Source organism: Pseudochaenichthys georgianus, chromosome 4 (assembly GCF_902827115.2).
Source record: "Pseudochaenichthys georgianus chromosome 4, fPseGeo1.2, whole genome shotgun sequence".
NCBI lineage: Eukaryota > Metazoa > Chordata > Actinopteri > Perciformes > Channichthyidae > Pseudochaenichthys > Pseudochaenichthys georgianus.
The window spans coordinates 28,968,114-28,987,926 of record NC_047506.1 but is presented as its reverse complement, the minus strand read 5'-3'; the positions used below and the strand labels follow the sequence as shown (position 1 = coordinate 28,987,926).

The 19,813-nt window shown below is 42.5% G+C and overlaps 1 long non-coding RNA gene across 1 annotated transcript; it reads right to left on the bottom strand.

Moving 5' to 3' along the window:
• Positions 1-12,192: 12,192 nt before the first annotated feature.
• LOC117445220 (uncharacterized) lies at positions 12,193-13,663 on the bottom strand. The gene is made up of 2 exons (XR_011643171.1): positions 13,044-13,663; positions 12,193-12,909 (listed from the first exon to the last, which is right to left on the bottom strand). It is a non-coding gene; the product is annotated as an uncharacterized lncRNA (long non-coding RNA).
• Between the last annotated feature and the right edge of the window lie 6,150 nt (positions 13,664-19,813).

Sequence of the window (19,813 nt, the reverse complement as noted above, 5' to 3'; positions counted from 1 at the left end):
CATTTTTCAAAATGGCCGACTTTCTGGGGGGCGGGGCTAATGGAAGGCAATTTGAAATATGTGTGCAATCATAATAGCAATATGTATACAGCGTTTCGTGAATATCGGAATAACTATATCCGAGTAGTTTAGAGTAATTTGCGACATGTAAATCGTCAACAATGGTGTATTCGCTGTTAGCTTACGACCTCCACGAGTAATTTTTCAAAAATGTGCTCCTCAATTAAGTATCATATGGGATAGGGGATAAACCTGTCCTGCATTGGAATTTTTCCGATCATTCCCCTAGGAGGAGTTCGCAAGAACGTGCGTAAAATGGCTGAAAAACGCACATATTTCAAAATGGCCGACTTTTTGTGGGGCGGGGCAAATGGAATGTATGTACAAATATATCCGCAATTCCATGAGAAATGTCTGTGCCAAAATTCGTGAAGTTTTGAGAAACTATATGTGACTACCACACAATAGGGGGCGCTAGTGAGCAGTTTTTTTGAAAATGTACGTTTTTTTTACATTTTCGAAAAGGTCCTGGGCTCTGACGTGTGTCCCAAGTTTTGCGTCCGAAGCTCATTTTATGCTATCGCAATTTAAAAATAATGTATAGGCCACGCCCACATTCTGAATTTGTTGCGACACTTTGAATCTAAGTTCGTAGTCGCCCCGAGAGTATGTGTAAACAAAACACAAAAAGATTAGTCCATCCGCTCTTGAGTTATAAATTGGTGGTGTTTTTGGCGCCCCCTATAGTCCAAAATGAAAATACTTTAGTGTGCCTATTCCCCAAGACAGACTCAACGTTTCCACCAAAATCTGTGATGTTTGGATACATTGTTGATGAATTATGATCATTTCTTTCTAAGCCCCGCCTTTTTGCGAGTACGTTTTAATTCATGGCGGAAATAATTATCGTTTGAACATGCTCATCTCCTAGGGTAATGTGTATGACCCTCCGGCGATGCTGTATACGAAGTTTGGTGTTGATAAACTAAAAATTGAAATTTAAGTGTTTTTAAAATTATGCTAATTTAAAAAAAAATAAAGTAGGCGGAGCTAAAGATTCCAATTGGATTATTTGTAGAGCAGGTCCACCCGGATATGTTTGCAAAATGTCAGGTCATTCGGAGTTACGGTGGGACTTTGTGAATTTTTCCAAAATGGAATTGAAATAGGTGGCGCTAGCGAGCAGGTTGGACAATTTGAACTCATTGACTCCAGAATATCAAATTTTTCACCGGTCCTGGCGTCCGTGCAAAATTATACAACTTTTTCAGCATCCTAAAGGCCTGAAAACAAGGATTCCGTAATTATATAATAATAATAATACCACGAATAACAATAGGTATCCTTGCACTTCGTGCTAGGACGCCGTTGGGTCCTAGCACCCTCGTGCTCGGGCCCTAATAATTGGAATATCACCCCTCCACTCCCATTATCATCCCTCAGCTAGCAGCTGCGCTATCTACTCACCCAGATTCCGTGTTTGTTGACTATCTCTGTCAGGCCTCTCCCAAGGCTTCAGGGTAGGGGTCCTCCCATCTCCCACAGTGACTTTCGTAGCAAGAAACTTACAGTCAGCCGCTAAAGAACCCAACATAGTTTCCCAGCTCATCGACAAAGAACTTCTCAAAGGATATATATAATCTGCCCTTTTAGCTCCTCCCCCTTCTCAGTGTTCCGTTCAAATCCCATCAGAATAAGCCACACGTAAATAAAAGGCTGATTTCCGATCTGTCCGCTCCCCGCTCCGGCATTCGGCAGCGTCAATAGCATCATCCCTCCAGATCAGTTCTCCCTTCACCATGCCTCAGTGGATAATGCAATAAAGATGATCAAGTTCACAGGGCACGGAGCTCGGCTCTCCAAAGCGGACATTACCGATGCCTTCAACATCATCCCCATTCATCCGTCTCAGTGGAATTCGTCCGGTATTAAGTGGGAGTTCAAACTCTATTTTCGCAGAAGCAGCCCCTGCATCTTCAATTCCTTCTCGGAAGCGCTCTGCTGGATCCTGCTGAACATCGTCAGAATCCCCTCCGTCCTTCACCTACTGGACGACTCTTCCCCATAGACCCGCCACAGGACAGCTCAGGGATCTCACTGGCCAAGCTTAAACACTGCTCCAGGAGTTAGGTGTCCCTCTCTCCAAAGAGAAAATGTTAGGTCCCGACACACGCTTAGAGTTCTTAGGCATCATCCTCGACTCCATAGACATGAAGGCGTCTCTCCCCTCCGAAAAATTGCAGCGCATCCGGGACATCACCAAGTCATACTGCGAGCAACACGTTATCACAAAACAACAGTTGCTCTCCCTTCCCGGACACCTCAACTTCGCCATGCATGTCATCCCCCAGGGGCGCTCGTTCATCTCCCGCCTCCCGGATGCAGCATCAGCGGTCGACAAACTCCATGACTGCGTTTTCTTAGACGAAGGCTGCCGCTCAGACCTATGTTTCTGGTCCCTCCTGCTCGCCCACTGGAACGGAGTTACTTTCTTTTACGATGACCTCGTGCGTTCCTCTGACTCAATGAGGTTCTTCACGGATGCCGCCCCATCCGTGGATTTTGGGGATTTCTTCCAGGGAGAGTGGTTCGCAGGGTCATGGCCCCCGTCAATTTCTACCTCAAGCAAGTTCTCATTAAATCCGGCCTATCACCTATATCATACCCGGGACATTCCTTCAGGATAGGTGCAGCCACCTCTGCTGCTAATCAAGGTCTCTCTACCTCATCCCGCCACGACTTCGGTGTCGTGGCAGAAGGCCACCGTTACAAAACGAAACCGCTCGCTCCTCGGCGTAGTCAAGCCCTGCTGGCCAGGCATGCGACCCGCAGGTCGTTTTCAGGTAAGACCGGCACTGATTTCGGCAGTCAGAGTCTCAGCATGACCCGTAAGCTCCGGCAGTGATTCCGGCACTATGTCGCTCATATACGTGTTAATCTATTATCTTTCCTTCCTAGATCACCAGTCACCCCACAAGGGAAGCAACTCAGTTCATCTCAGTATTTCATACTTCATACTTTTGGGGATTTCATCGGAGCGGTGCTTTCCCTCCTAAATGATTATCCTGCAAACCGGGGCCTAATCGCCAAAACACCATTACATTCTCCTGTTGTATTATCATGGCAATCATTTCATTCATATGACGTGTAAACAATAAATATGTAATTCTTACATCACGTCTCTCCGGTTTGAAATGAAGCTTAGCGCAAGTTCAATAAGGAAGACCTAACACGAGTCACTTACACGTCACTCGATGGCTCCCTTCCCCCCTCATTAAATATGAGGGCGTCACCCTTCAGCAGCCAATGGCTGCACATGCTAAATTCCTTAAATGCCTGCTCTTCCTCCCTGTCAGTTGTCATTTGCAGATGACCGCAACCCGCCTCCACCCCTCTCGCCTCCAGTCTCCTCCAGGACAAAGCTAAACCTTCCCTCTTCAGACCGGTCTCACCTACTCAGCACCACCACCAGTGTCTAGACCCCGGGGATTTCATCGGAGCGGTGCTTTCCCTCCTAAATGATTATCCTGCAAACCGGGGCCTAATCGCCAAAACACCATTACATTCTCCTGTTGTATTATCATGGCAATCATTTCATTCATATGACGTGTAAACAATAAATATGTAATTCTTACATCACGTCTCTCCGGTTTGAACTGTTGTAGTCCAGGATGAAGGAAATGTATCCAGTGGGTGAAACTTCGGAGATAATTTCCTTGTCATTAGTTTAGATACTGTACAAACTCACTTTATTCTGAACACAAATCAACGGAAGAAATTGTGATTTTAATTTGTTTTGATGTGATGATGTTGTCTTCATCTTTGGGAATGTTTCACTGAGAGGAATCTTCTCTTTTCGAGGAACACCCTGATCACATTCAATTACAGAAGTGTTTCATCGAAACGGCATTCTGATATTTTAGCCGTTGGGCTAAAGGCCTAGCTCGGGGGGCAACAGCTTAGCGAACAATCACTTGTCTTTCACTTTTACCCCTTCCCTGACCTTGCATTCTCCAACTGATGACCACCACTGCCAATTTAGCTCAAATTGGCTTTGTTTATTTGATGGAGAAAGAAATAATGCTAAATAGGAAATACCGTGAAGAATGATTACGCATTCAAAGTCTATGCTGTTCTCTGTTTGTTTAGTGTGTTTGACAGATTGATATGTATTAACAGAGTGAATGTCATTACATTTAAGTAGACCTCAGCAGTTCAGCAGATTTATGGTCCAATGTAGGCACCTGATTGATGGTCTACTGTGGGCTTGTCATCATAACACATTCATAGATATAGCAGGAATTTGCCCGTTCAAGGACGACAGTAGACTTTGAGATTCCATGTTCTTATTTATTCTTCATATAGTCCTAATGATGGTGACGTTTTTGGCAAACTTTTGAAAACACTTCCGATTCAAGCCGTCTCTTATGAGAGACAAAAACATGACATTTTTGAACACATATAGTATGAGGTTGCTTGTAGGGTCGTTCAGAATTTAAAATGATAAATTCCACTCTGAGGGATTGTGACCCTGTTATCTGTTTGTTGAGTACTAAGCGACAATGTTGGATAGATGGATGGATGGTGCATTTGGCACTCTTTATTATTAAGCACAGGAACCACTTAGTCATGCTTAGAAATAATAAATTACAAAATGCAAATAAGGAGAAGATTATTCAGTGTTTATGGGTGGCATTTAATTTTAATTGGTTCATTATTTCTGAAAATTACATTTTTAAACTCTCCTGACTGCCACAGCTGTGCTTTTTGCTGTGTCTGGCAGTGAAGGCTACAGGTCGAGAACATCCCTTTCTACAAACCAAACACCTGTGTACAAAGTATCAGACCGTGTGAATTCGGAAATAAATTGAACCATTGGAAAGAAGGCACTGGATTATTATTACCTGCGAATCACAAGTATTGCATTTAACCTATAGATTGCTGAAATGTAGTACATCTATTTGTATATAACTCCAACTTACTGGCAGTACAGTTTTTGCTTGTTTTTAGCTTTCACCACGCTGGTAAAGTCAGTGTCTCACCACTTGTCACTCATCTTTATTATCCTTGAAACTGATCCATAGATATTGAAGATAAAAGAACCAACCTACAATAAAAGCCCTTGTGAAAACGTTGTTGTTTCTCCCTTTGCCCTTGTTGATGTGACTTCTCTAGTACGTAGCCACTGACCTTGCAAAACAGGATCAACGCTGGAAGAATTTAACATATTTTCCAGTTACCTTTCAGTGTCATTCAGACCAATGGATACAAAAGCCCCTTCGAAGCAAGTCAGGAACAATGTGATCTAAATAGTTTTTTCTCGTGTTTATTGCTAAGAAACAGGTTAGAACACATATTTGGCCATGCAGGGGCAAAGGGAAGGCTAAGCCTTCCCAAATATTTGTGTCACTGCATCCTGGTAAAATACAAATATAATGTATAATGTCTGTGTCTTTTACATTAGCGCTGCTAGCCACCTGTGCCCTGTACTACGAAGCCAGTTCAACATACCCTGGATATGTTTGAGTAACAAACAAACTAACAACAACAAACTAACAAACGAGATCTCGCTAAGCGGTCCTACGACGCTGGTAAATCAAGCCAGGGTTTCTCTCGCCAGCTGAGAGCGCGTTCACGTGAAAGGGGCGGGGTTAGCTACATTTGACCAATCACAAACAGGGACAAGTGTACTGACAGCGCAGCGTCATACTTCATTAATGAAAAGTAAACTAATATTAGACAAATATGAGCTTTAAACATCCATGACTTAAACATATAATCCAGGATACAAGCCACAGAGTTGCACATGCAAGGTGAATACAGAACAACTGGTTAAAAAATAACTAGGCCTACCGAGTGTTTGAAAGCGTATAGTTTTATGATATCACTGCCCCATCTAAGACACGAGTGGATCTGACTTTAATTACATTTGACTCGAGTGTTTCGTCAACATAATGTGTTGCTTAAAATAATACTTCTGCATACAGTATGTGACAATGTAAGTGTTGCACGGCCAGATGCGGCTGGAGAAGCTGACTCAGATAAGGAGATATATGATATATTATGATGATCGATGATCTGATTGATAATGTAATATGAATGATAAGTGCGACACGTCGGCGTCTTCTCTGCATACGGCAGTTTAAACTGTATTTCCTTTATCCTGTAATATGACTTGAGAGATTTAAACTCCGCACACTGAGTTGATCTCTTTTCTATAGACGCCGGAGGCGGGCAGCGTCAGGTAAAAAAAGTTATTTAGCCTTCCCAAACCTGAGCCTCACGCGCCGCCTATGTGGACATGATAATCTCTTACAGTTTGATACAAAGAGAGAAAACCATTTAGTTAAGACTGAATGGATCACCAGAATTTCCTTCCTCTCTTCCCTTTCAGGGCTTTTGAAAATGGAAGCTTATTCTCTTAGTCTTTTCTATACTAATAACCAGGGGCGGCGGATACTGTAGGCTAGGGAAGGCTAACCCCCTAAACGCACCAGGAGCGTCTGCGCCGCGCTGCGCTACGGCTGCGCCACGCTGCGACCTCCTCCTGCGACCTAACACACCAGGCGCGTTTCAAAACGTTGCGGAAGCGGAGCGTCGTGTGTGCAGCCTCGCAGTTGTTGTTGATTTTGGAATATTTCCTGGACATTTGTACTTCTACAAGTAGTAGGCTACGTAGTTAAATGGTTTATGTTTGTGTCTGTTTAAATCGTGTTTATTGTTGTTATTTCCTATGTTGTTGTGTTGTAGACTACAGACACAGTTAATAATAATTGTAATATTTCAGTTATAAATGAAATGAATCAAAGATGTGTTGCTGTATTTTAGCGGTAACAAAATATGCATTCATCATCATAATTATTGTGTATATATATATATTTACAGTGCCTGTAAACCGGAGGAGAACGCTGGCATGTATTCTCCTACTTGAAAGACGGTGGTGGGGTGGAGGAGAAGGAGCCGGTTTTGGGTGCACCCCCTCAACCAGCAAAGCAGACAACAAGGTGATTTTCATCACTTCCTGCCTGCGCCGCGCTGCGCCGCGTCAAAAATAGGATTCATCCTATATTTTAGAAATTCCTTGCGGCGAGGAGCTTCTGGGACGCTTCGCGCCGCGGCGCAGCGCGGCCCGTCTGGTGGAATAGCACCCATTGACTAGAGTGGCCGCGATCTTTGTGAATGCCGCGGCGCGGCCATAACGCAGCGCAGACGCTCCTGGTGCGTTTAGGGGGTAAGCCTTCCCAAATATTTTTGTCACTGCATCCTGGTAACATTTTATCGGTTGAAAATATAAAAAAGGAACTTGCCACTGGACATTATCCTAACTTCAAAAAGCTGTTTTGCCTGGCTCTCTCGTTACCCGTTGGCACAGCAACATGTGAGAGATCGTTCTCAGCAATGCGGCGTATCCGAAACTGGCTCAGAACAACGATGCATCAGGAGAGGTTGACAACACTGAGCCTGCTTCACATTGAGAGCAACCTCACAGAGAAAATCAAAGCAGAGGACATTATTGACGCCTATGATGCCGCCACGGCGAAGCGTCGCATATTGCTCCATTAAGGTAGGACAATGTTATAAGCTGCCAAGTATTGATGTTGACACTGTTTATTGTTTAAAAAAGTTAATGTTAAAAATAAATAAATACATGGACAGATACAAGGAATAAAGCAGCAACCTCTACTGATAAACAATAAAATAAAAAGCTTATACGGCACCGGGCAGGGGTAGACATTAAGGGTAAAAATCTATTTTCATTATCAATGGCCCCACATTGTAACGTTGTACTTCTAACAACGACAACCGCCTCACAATATGTTATGTTGTAGCGTTAATAAACTAAACAATTTAATTTAGTAGTTTAGCCTTCCCAAACCTGAGCCTCACGCGCCACCTATGCTAATAACATTCAATGTATAGCACTTAACAACCCTTACTATTGTCAATTTAAGATTATCTTTAGACAAATAGTCACCTTTTGTCCAGCCATTGGACTAATTATATGCATCTCTTATATTCAAAGACATTTTCATTTTTGAAGTACAATTGAGCTGATCCAAGCGTACAAGTTGCTTATAGGATAATTAGTGCAAATGCTGTTTACAGCATTCCACTATAGTACTTCAAAACTTTATTCTTCCCCTTATTAGTGCGAATGCTGTTTACAGCATTCCACTATAGTACTTCAAAACTTTATTAGTGCGAATGCTGTATACAGCATTCCACTATAGTACTTCAAAACTTTATTCTTCCTCTTATTTCAGCCAATACTTTGGCTCTCCATAACTTCAGCTTATTTTCAGCTACAGAAACCATTCAAATATTAAACTATTCAGCCTGTTCAGGAATCGATGGGAAATCTTCAACTTTTTCAAAATATTTTATACTTTTTGAAATATTCAGCTTTTTAAACTCTTTTTTTAACATTGAAGTCAATGGGAAGAGCCTTCAAATCAGCCAATACTTTAGCTCTCCATAACTTCAGCTTACTTTCAGCTACAGAAACCATTCAAATATTAAACTATTCAGCCTTTTCAGCAATTGATAAGAAACATTCAACCTTTTCAAAAATATTTCATACTTTTTGAAATATTCAGCTTTTTAAACTATTTTTGTAACATTGAAGTCAATGGGAGATGCCTTCAAATCCACTTTTCCTACACTTTGCGCCAAATGCATCTCCTTCCACATAATTTCAGCCAGACACTTCATTCCAACTTTCAAATGATCACAATACCTTCAGCTATAATACCTTCTTTTCAACTTTTTCAGATATTGGAATTAGTTTGGAGCTTAGCAGAGAGGCTTTTTCCAGATCTTAACATTGGAGTGGATGGAGCAGCTCATTAACTCTAGAGTGCTTTGATCTCAAAACAGAGTGCAGCGGTGCCTGAAATTCTCCCCCAAAAATGTTTTAAACTTGCCATAATTCCCAAACCCTACACTCCTCAGACATATTTTTTCATGGAAAACGTAGGAAAACCTCTCCTAGCTTGGAAAATAAGAAAACATTAAGAAAACATATTAAACAAAATGCCTCTTGAGGGCATTAAGTGACAAAAACGTTCAACATTCCTCCATTGAAGCCCATTGTAATTTCAGGCAGATATTTCCTCACGGTAGCAGCCGCACACCTTTAGTTAAACTGCCAAAAAGGCCACATTATTAACCCAAAACTACACAAAAATTACACTTCAGATACTGAACTTCCTTGACATGCTTCACGTTTTGAAATTTCACAGATATCTGTTACGGTTCTTCCACAAAACGTTCACATGTAAGAGGTTCATCTCTCATTCAGAACAATGGAAACCTGTGATCTCTACAGAGCTCGTTAGCTCAAATAGAAACACCTGTGCAGTGGAACACGATGATGTCATCACTCCAACTGACATGCAGCAGACTTCAACAGTCCAGCTGTGAAGACATCTCAGAGACACACACTCTCTCTCTCACTCTCACACACACACACACACACACACACACACACACACACACACACACACACACACACACACACACACACACACACACACACACACACACACACACACACACACACACACACACTCTTTCAAACACAGACACACACACAGACACACACACTCTCAAACACACACACACACACACACACACACACACACACACAGACACACACACTCTCAAACACACACACACACACACACACACACACACACACACTCTTTCAAACACACACACACTAACAGACAGACACACACACTCTCTCACACACACACACACACACACACACTTTCAAACACACACACACTAACAGACAGACACACACACTCTTTCAAACACAGACACACACACAGACACACACACTCTCAAACACACACACACACACACACACACACACACACAGACAGACACACACACTCTCAAACACACACACACACACACACACACACACACACACACACACACACACTCTTTCAAACACACACTAACAGACAGACACACACACTCTCTCACACACACACACACACACACACACACACACACACACACACACACACACACACACACACACACACACTCTCTCTCTACCACACACACTGAACAGCTATCTACCACACACACTGAATTTCTCTCTCTCTCTCTCTGCATTTGGTAAATCGTCTTAAATCGTCATCATGTTAAACTTTGATCTCTGGGTTTACACCACACACAGGTGTTTGTAAACATTCATTCACTACTACTTACAGCTAATATCTAACTCCTTCAGCCTAATTTCAGCTATAAACCATTCAACTATTACATTATTCAGCTATTTCAGGACATTGGGGCTATAAGTAGTTGTTTACACCTTTTTTTAAACCTTTTCTTTTAAATATTAAGCTTTTTCTGCATTTTTTTTTAGCTAAAAGCAGCTACTATTCAGCTAATAACATATTCAGCTTTTTCTGCATTTTCAGCTAAATTCAGCCATAAATGTTCACAGTTTCCAGCATTCGCACGCATTTTCTGCAAGAAATGCATTTTCTAGTTCTTCCTTATTATTAGTGCGAATGCTGTTTACAGCATTCCACTATAGTGCTTCAAAAAAACTTTATTCTTCCTCTTATTATTTCAGCCAATACTTTGGCTCTCCATAACTTCAGCTTATTTTCATCTACAGAAACCATTCAAATATTAAACTATTCAAGCTGTTCAGGAATCGATGGGAAACCTTCAACTTTTTCAAAATATTTTATACTTTTTGAAATATTCAGCTTTTTAAACTCTTTTTTTAACATTGAAGTCAATGGGAAGAGCCTTCAAATCAGCCAATACTTTAGCTCTCCATAACTTCAGCTTACTTTCAGCTACAGAAACCATTCAAATATTAAACTATTCAGCCTTTTCAGCAATTGATAAGAAACCTTCAACTTTTTCAAAAATATTTCATACTTTTTGAAATATTCAGCTTTTTAAACTATTTTTGTAACATTGAAGTCAATGGGAGATGCCTTGAAATCCACTTTTCCTACAATTTGCGCCAAATGCATCTCCTTCCACATAATTTCAGCCAGACACTTCATTCCAACTTTCAAATGATCACAATACCTTCAGCTATAAAACTTGTATAACATAATTTTGATATCTTTTCAACTTTTTGAGATATTGAATTTAGTTTGGAGCTTGGCAGAGAGGCCTTTTCCAGATCTTAACATTGGAGTTGATGGAGCAGCTCGTTAACTCTAGAGTGCTTTGATCTCAAAACAGAGTGCAGCGGTGCCTGAAATTCTCCCCCAAAAATGTTTTAAACTTGCCATAATTCCCAAACCCTACACTCCTCAGACATATTTTTTCATGGAAAACGTAGGAAAACCTCTCCTAGCTTGGAAAATAAGAAAACATTAAGAAAACATATTAAACAAAAGGCCTCTTGAGGGCATGAAGAGAGAAAAAGTCCAGCTAGCTCCCAATTGATTGCCATGTTAAATTGTTCCGGAACTTTCTTCAGAGCAGGGAGAAGTACACTTTAGACAAACTGCTCCCATCTCCACATTTTACACACAAAACCAAAAAAAACAACATATTTCAGTTCATTGGGGTCCCCTGATGCTCACGGTCTGGTCATTTTTTTTTATAGGAGCCATAGTTTTTGAACAGGTGGCAAAATTGTCAGATATACTCCTCAATGCATTCTTATGGGACTCAGTGCTGCAGATGGTTGTTGGTGTTGGCAGATTGGAGCCACACACACGTGAGTCACATCATCCAATCAGAGCTCTGTTCTCTGGGTTTACACACACAGGTGTTTGTAAACATTCAATCACTACTACTTACATGTAATATCTTTATTTAACTCCTTCAGCCTAATTTCAGCTGCAGGAACCATTCAAATATCAAACTATTCAGCCTTTTCAACACATGATGGGAAACTTTCAACCTTTTCAAAATATGTTATACTTTTTAAAATATCTCACACTCTCTCTCTCTCTCTCTCTCTCTCTCTTTCTCTCTCTCTTTCTCTCTCTCTCTCTCTCTCTCTCTCTCTCTCTCACACACACACGTGAGTGTCATGGTGTTGCTGCGCAGATTGGAGCCACACACACGTGAGTGACGTCATCAGAGCAGACACCATGGAACCCTTTGATCTCTGGGTTTACACCTTATATATACAGTCTATGGTTTACACCAGGGGTACTCAAATACAAATCTTAAAGGTCCAGAAAGAAAATGTTCAATAAGACAAAGGTCCGTTTAATATGGTCATTCAAACTTTTAATTGCAAAAAGATTCTGAACACGAGGTTGCAAAAACAAAAAGCCTCGAAGTGAATCAAACCATCCCAAAAATCAAAGTCGAAATAAGTCCAGAACTATTGTACATTGTGTCAAACACTGTTGCTTAATGAGAGAAGTGGCACCTTTGGTCTGTTGCCAAGACTTTGAACTTTGGCACAAAAGGCGTGATGGCCAGGCGGACACACTGATGCAAGTGTTCATTGGTGAGTCGGCTGCGGTACTTGTTCTTCACCATGTTCATTGTTGAGAATGCAGACTCACACCTGTAGGTTGAGCCAAACATTGTGAGAATGTGAAGTGCCATCTTATGCAGGAGAGGGAAATTAGCTGCAGTGACCATCTTTGTCCAGAAGGTGGGAGTGTCACAGTCAGCCTCTTTCAGTGCAAGGTTTTCCTGGAGGTCAATCAACTCACTTTGCAGAGAAGCAGCACTGGCCCATGGGAAGATTTGTTGTGCTTCTGCAGAGAACTCTCTGACATTTCTGACCAGGAATGGGTTTTCAATGAACAGTAGGACTTGTTTTCCTAATCTGAAGTCATCAAAGCGAATTTTGAAGTTTTCAATCAGCTTCTCCAGGAATGCAACATGATTCTGAGGACGATTTTGTCCTTTGGTCTGTTCCGAAAGTGTGGTGAAGTGGGGCAGTCCCTCCTGTAGGAAAACATAACAAAAAAAACAAAAATAAATAAGAAAATTATATAAGGAGCACTGCTTAAAAGGGTATGATAAAGGTGTTCATTGGAATCCAGGAAATGTGTGTGGTAGAAAATATTAAAAAGGCTTACCTGTAGGTCACTTTTGAAAACCTCCAGTTTCCTCTGGAAAGCACGCACTGCTGACATCAGCTCACACACTGTGTTGTTCTTGCCCTGTAGCTTGAGATTTAGGTTATTGAGATGTTATATCAGCCAAAAATGCAACAGCTTCCATCTTCTCTTCATTTTGCATGAATTCCATGAACTGTTTTGCTTTCGCACTCTTTTGCTCTGACAGAAACACTTGCAGCTCTTTCCTAATGGACCAAAAACGCTCCAGGACCTTGCCTTTGCTCAGCCATCTGATGATGTTGTGCAGGAGCAAATCATCAAAAGTGGCATTGACCTCTGTCAGGAATGTGCGCAGCAAGCGATGCTGCAGTGAAGATGATGCTCTCAAAAAGTGTATGAGTCTCATCACTGTTGCCATGATTTCAGAGTACACTTCTCCAAGATTTGCACAAAGGACAGACTGGTGGATTATGCAGTGGTATGAGATCAGGTCAGGGTGGTGATCTTTCAGGCGCTGAACCAGTCCTCTCTCTCTCCCCATCATGGCTGGAGCTCCATCAGTAGCAATTGACACCACTTTCTTTAGATCTATCCCTCTTTCATTCAGCATTCCCATGATTGCATTATAAATGTCTTCCCCCCCTTGTGTGTCCACTGAGGTCTGTCAGGCCCAACACATCTTCAACAAACTCCCCCTTTGTCTCATCATAAAATCGCACAAACACCAGCAACTGAGCATTGTCAGTGGTGTCAGTGGACTCATCCACAGCTAAGGAAATGCACTGTGCATGTTTGATTCCATCACAAAGCTGATGAATCAAATCACCAGCCAGTATTTCCGTTCTTCTGGTTGCTGTGGAATCTGAGAGGGGGATTTGCTTGATTTTAGCTGTTATTTCCTCTTTTTGTTTGCCTTCAAACAAGGTCTCAATCACTTCAGTCATGCATTCTTTAATTATTTCTGCATCAGAGAATGGCTTCTTGTGTTTAGCCAACACCCATGCCACTCTGAGTGCAACACACTCTCACTCCCTAAGCGTCCAATAGCGACGTTTGGTCAGTGTCCGTGGCGTCCAATTGTGACGCTCCTAGGCTCCTTCAGCGTCATAAAGAGACGCACATAGCTTTCAACTGATTGCAATGTATTCCCATCTGCGTCGGGATTTGACGCTCATGGAAGCACGGCATTCGTTTATGTCGGCTGCCCTTAAAGGTAATGTGAGCGTCCATTCCCAGGAGTAAAGGATGGCAGAAGACACTACACTACCCAGAATCCCCAGCTATCGTTTGGACTACACCATGTGCTCTTGACAAACCCCGTGATAGTCCTCAAGCTCTGTGATTGGAGAGTGTGCTCCGAGGGCTAAGCCGATTCTCGAACAGCACTTGAAATGGGATGGAACCACGGCAGACTGTCCAAAACTGGATTTGAACGGGTCCACCGCGTCCCCCCTCCCCCACCCCGTCCCCAGAACTACACATGCTGGCTATTCTGTTTCGCAACATGTTCTCTATGGCACGTCTCTACTGGGAGTTGTAGTTTTAAAAGACGTTTTCGTATTTCCCATAATAAGAAGTTGCCAGTATTAAACTGTGTACATCCCTGGAGGTTTAGGGGAAAGGAAACACTCACATTTAAAACATATAATTAATAAATGGGTGAAAATTGCTTGTGCCCATTATGGGCAGTATTACTATATATACCCACATGCCAGCTAAGGTCAGAAGAGCTTTATTTAACAGCTGGTCTTATGTGTGTGACCCCTGTGATAACATTACATTACATTAATTGATAAGCCTGAAACATGCACTTGTCAAGGTTCAGAGGCACATTGTGCAAATATGGCAGTAGCCATCGATCAGCTTAAGATAAGATATACTTTATTGATCCCAAGTTGGAACATTTGCGTTACATCAGCATGTGTAACAGTTAAATATGCAGTTGTGTTTATTTGAAAATCATTTAGTATAATCACATAAATTCTGTGTTTTATATTCAACAATTCTGTGTTCTTTATTTATTGATTGTTCAATACCTGACAAGGCCGGAGATGAAATATCTACATTCATCTATAAGAGTATAATACATTATGTATAATATCAGTTAAAATAAGTGCTTCAACATAGTTAACATTGCTGGAGGTATGCACACATATTGATAGATGTCTTGTAATGCACTATTGAGGAACATGCAACCCAAGTTTTTCATTCAGTGCAGAACTACACCACAGTTGTGTAGGTCTATATGATATGTCAATAAACCTTAGAAAATCTTGAAATCTTGAAAGGGATGTGCAAAATAGTCATTACATACAGTCTTTAATTAACAATTAGTAGAGAATAACGAGTAATGAATATACTTTATAGGGATCATATTAATATCTAATAATAAAAATATTGAAATTCAATAACATGCTTTAACCACCAGGTGTCCCTTTATATCAACTGTGCACCTTTATGGTGTAAATACAGCCTATCTACCAACTGGATCAAATATAAAAGTGAGCCGAATTAGTGTTGATACTGCAAGGAGACGCATTGTGTGAAAAGAAATGTAAGATGTTGTTTAATGGCTGATATATTTATGATCCACGTCACGTTTTCAGTTCCTCATGTTTGTCTTCTCATCAGGGCTCTATAAATACAGAACTACGGCAGATATGTAATATGTAATGCAGCCGAACCGTGTATTACAATGCCGTTATGTGATGACTTTCAAAGAGAAAAGCAAGCACACTCGGAATAAAGTATTATTATTATTTCGGTCTGTTTCCTGTATTTGTTAATGACGGTGTGCTCTGAGATGTGAGACTGGAATTGCACAGGGGGGAAATAACGTAGGCTATCTTTAGATGCGGATTTTGTTAAACTAATATGTTTTAGGCTGTGGACCTATACATTGACGGGGAAGGGGGTAGCAATAAAGATAACACCATTAAACAGTTACACAACAGAACAGAAATAATATCGATAGCAGCGTCCCTAGCAACCACCTTGGTAACAATGAAAACGTCGCGATTTCCTGAAGTAATCTTCGTAATAACTAGCAAACTAAAGATCATGTACATCCACTGCACACATAATCTGAAATAACAACTCATATTTCTCGCATCAAATGACATCAAAACGCATTTTAATGGCCAAACTAACTTTAAAATAGGCATTTTACACCTAGAATAAAACGAAGTTCAGCCATGTTTTCTTTTTCTGCAGGGAGACATTTGAAGATCACGTGACATAGACGCCAGCCATCGGAATGAATGGTGAAAAAAAACGGGGTTTGTCAAACAGAGCACATGGTGTAGGCCAAACGATAGCTGGGGATTCTGGGTAGTGTAGTGTCTTCTGCCATCCTTTACTCAGAAAACATATTTGTTTCTCCGAATCGAAGGGGAAAAATACAAAAGCATTGTACACAATTTAAACCAATCAATGTTGTGTAATTCACAAGGATAATCTGGTGTTTTTTAGTCGATGAGTAGTGCAGGTATCACTGTAAAATCAATCGACAGTAAGAGGAGTACTTACTTCCGGGTGTAAAATTCTCCGTTATCCAATGGGAATGGATGCTCACATTGCCTTTAAGGGCAGCCGGCATACACGAATGCCGTGCTTCCATGAGCGTCAAATCCCGACACAGATGGGAATACATTGCAATCAGTTGAAAGCTATTTGCGTCCCTTTATGACGCTGAAGGAGCCTAGGAGCGTCACAATTGGACGCCACGGACACTGACCAAACGTCGCTATTGGACGCTTAGGGAGTGAGAGTGTGTTGCTGAGTGAGTTCTCAGTTGCCTTTTCTCGTTGTGACATAGATGTTACAAGAATCCTGCTTGCAGCTTGATATGAGGATTTCATCCCATTTATTTTTGTGGTTCTTACCTCTGAATTCTGAGGGAAGGTCGCTTCAAAATAATCGTGTTTCGTTTCATAATGCCGTTTCAAATTGCCACTCTTCACAAGAGCTACCGTTTCTTGGCATATTAGGCACATTGGTTTGGTGCTCGCTGGAGGGAGGATGAACGCATATTTTTCAGTCTACTCATCTTTGAATTGCCGGTTTTCACTGTCGACTTTTCTTTTATTGATCATCTTTGAACATGCCATTTTTCCAGCTTTACTACCTACAGCTGAAACTAAGTATAGCTACATGCAACTAGATGCGCTGTCAACTCTCGCTCTGACTTTATTTATTATTATAACTCCCGCGCTGACTCAGACAGGTTGAAAGAGATGACATACGCATTTTAGCAGCAGAGCCGCTGTCGGTTGATTCGCCCGCGGCGGAAACGCCGGTGGTGGATTCGCCCGCGGCGGAAACGCCGGTGGGGGATTCGCCCGCGGCGGAAACGCCGGTGGGGGATTCGCCCGCGGCGGAAACGCCGGTGGGGGATTCGCCCGCGGCGGAAACGCCGGTGGTGGATTCGCCCGCGGCGGAAACGCCGGTCAGTCGGTCAGGGGCAGAGCCAACGGTTTCACGCGTGGAAAGCACACAGGCAGCCGGTACACACAGTATCACACATAAGGACACTCAGGTCACACAGGAAGCAGATAGTGAGCACACTGCAGCCAGAGTGGCTGAGTCTGTTCTGGAGGATGTGGTAATGGATGAGGATTTATTAAGGTTACCTGTTAAAAGAAAAAATGAACAAGTGAGCAAAGGAAGTGTGACTCAAAAAGGGAAGGTGTCAAAGAAGGAGTTGCTGTGTTCCTCCTCTCAGCCAGAGGGAGTCCCAGAGGACGCAGAGGACAGTGACAGCGAGTCATTCTTTGACATCGTTGAGGTAACAAAGGGAGAGGAGTATTCTATCCAGAGGATCAGATCTTTTCTGGCGGAAACTAAGGGGTTGAGGTCGGTGAAGTTAGAGGATTTTTTTGGTGATCTGCAGATATTTCACAATGCTGCCAGGGTTCTCATGCGGCGCAAAGAAGCTTTAGGGGAACTTTTCTTCAGCAGCCCAGAGAAGGCTCGTTTAAAGAAGATACTTCAGAGGATTAGAGAGGAAACTGCAAAGAATTATGAATAAGTACATCTTGGTTTTATTTTTTTTTTTTTATTTATCTTCAGCCAGGTTTTTGATTTTGTTAGGATGCAACTATAATTTCATTATGAGTGACATAAAGCTGAGCTCTTTAAACATTAACGGTGCTCGAGGGGATGCTAAGAGAGCATCTTTATTTACTTTATTAGGAAACAAGAATTTAAATGTGACGTTTCTCCAGGAAACTCACAGCACTGCTGAGAACGAGAGTGACTGGAGGAGGGAATGGGGGGGGGGAGGGCTTCTTCAGCCATAAGCGCAGTAATAGTGGAGGGGTTGCCATTCTCTTTGCGAGGGGCTTTACACCCTTCTCCTGTGCGGTCGATGAGGTCATCCCAGGACACTTGCTCAAAATAAATGCTGAATTTGAAAAAGTTAAAATATGTTTTATAAATATTTATGCTCCCAGTGTGGGCGCAGAGAGGCTTTTGTTCTTTGAGAAACTGAAACACACTCTTAGCACCTGTGATAGTGAGGAGTATCTGTTCCTGGGGGGTGACTTCAACGGCACAGAGAACCCTGTGCTGGATAGGAACCACCAGGAGCCGCATGCTGCCTCAAAGAGTGCCTTAATAAGGCTAACAGAAAGCTTTGAGCTGTGTGATGTTTGGAGGCACTTCCACCCGGGCCAGCGGCAGTACACGTGGGTGCACTCTAGGGATAACCTGTTGTCTCTGGCTAGGCTGGATCGGGTCTATGTTTTTAACCATCACATGAATGTGAGCAGAAGCTGCTCCATCAGTCCAGTGGGAATCTCTGACCATTCCCTCGTACAAGTCTCAGTTTTTATTAATCATGTTAAGTGTAATGGTGCGTATTGGCACTTTAATGCTTCTCTGTTGGCCGACAACCATTTTAAAAATGTTTTTAAATTCTTTTGGGAAGACTACCGTTTATGTAAGAGAGAGTACAATTCTCTTCAGCAGTGGTGGGATGTAGGTAAAGTGAAGATCAAGCAGCTTTGACTGCAGTACACTTTCAATGTCACAAAGGACATGGCTAGATCTCTGAGAGCTCTGGAGAGAGAAGTGGTGGAGCTGCAGGGATTGGAAGACTCCACAGGAGAGCGAGAACATGTTGAAGTTTTCAAAAGTAAGAACTCAGCTCTGTCTGACCTGCTGGGGTTTTCTGCTCAGGGTGCTCTGGTCAGATCCCGTTTTCAGAACATCGTGAAAATGGATGCTCCCTCTCACTTGTTCTTTGGTCTCGAGCGTAAGAATGGTCAGAGGAGGCTGATGCACTCCCTGCGATCCAATGCTGGGCAGCTGCTTCAGGAGTCCGCCGACATTCGTCAGTGTGCTGTGGAGTTCTACAAAGAGCTCTACAGAACAGAGTTCCGGGCCGAGCCAGAGGTGGCGCAGTCGTTCTATGAGGGCCTTCCTAACGTCCCTGAGGAGGACCATGCTGAGCTGGAGGCGGAGCTCTCTGCCCAGGAGCTGCAGGAAGCCCTGCAGAGCATGCAGAGTGGGAAGGCTCCTGGCATAGACGGCCTGCCTGCAGACTTCTATAAGGCTCTCTGGCCAGTTATAGGTGACGACCTGCTGAGTGTGCTCAGAGACAGTCTTAGTAACGGGAGGTTGCCTCTGAGTTGCAGGAGAGCTGTGCTCACTCTCCTTCCTAAGAAAGGAGACCTGCAGGAGATTAAGAACTGGCGTCCTGTGTCTCTACTCTGTACCGATTACAAGCTCCTTTCCAAAGTGTTAGCGACGAGGCTGAGGAAAGTGATGGAGCATGTTGTTCACGT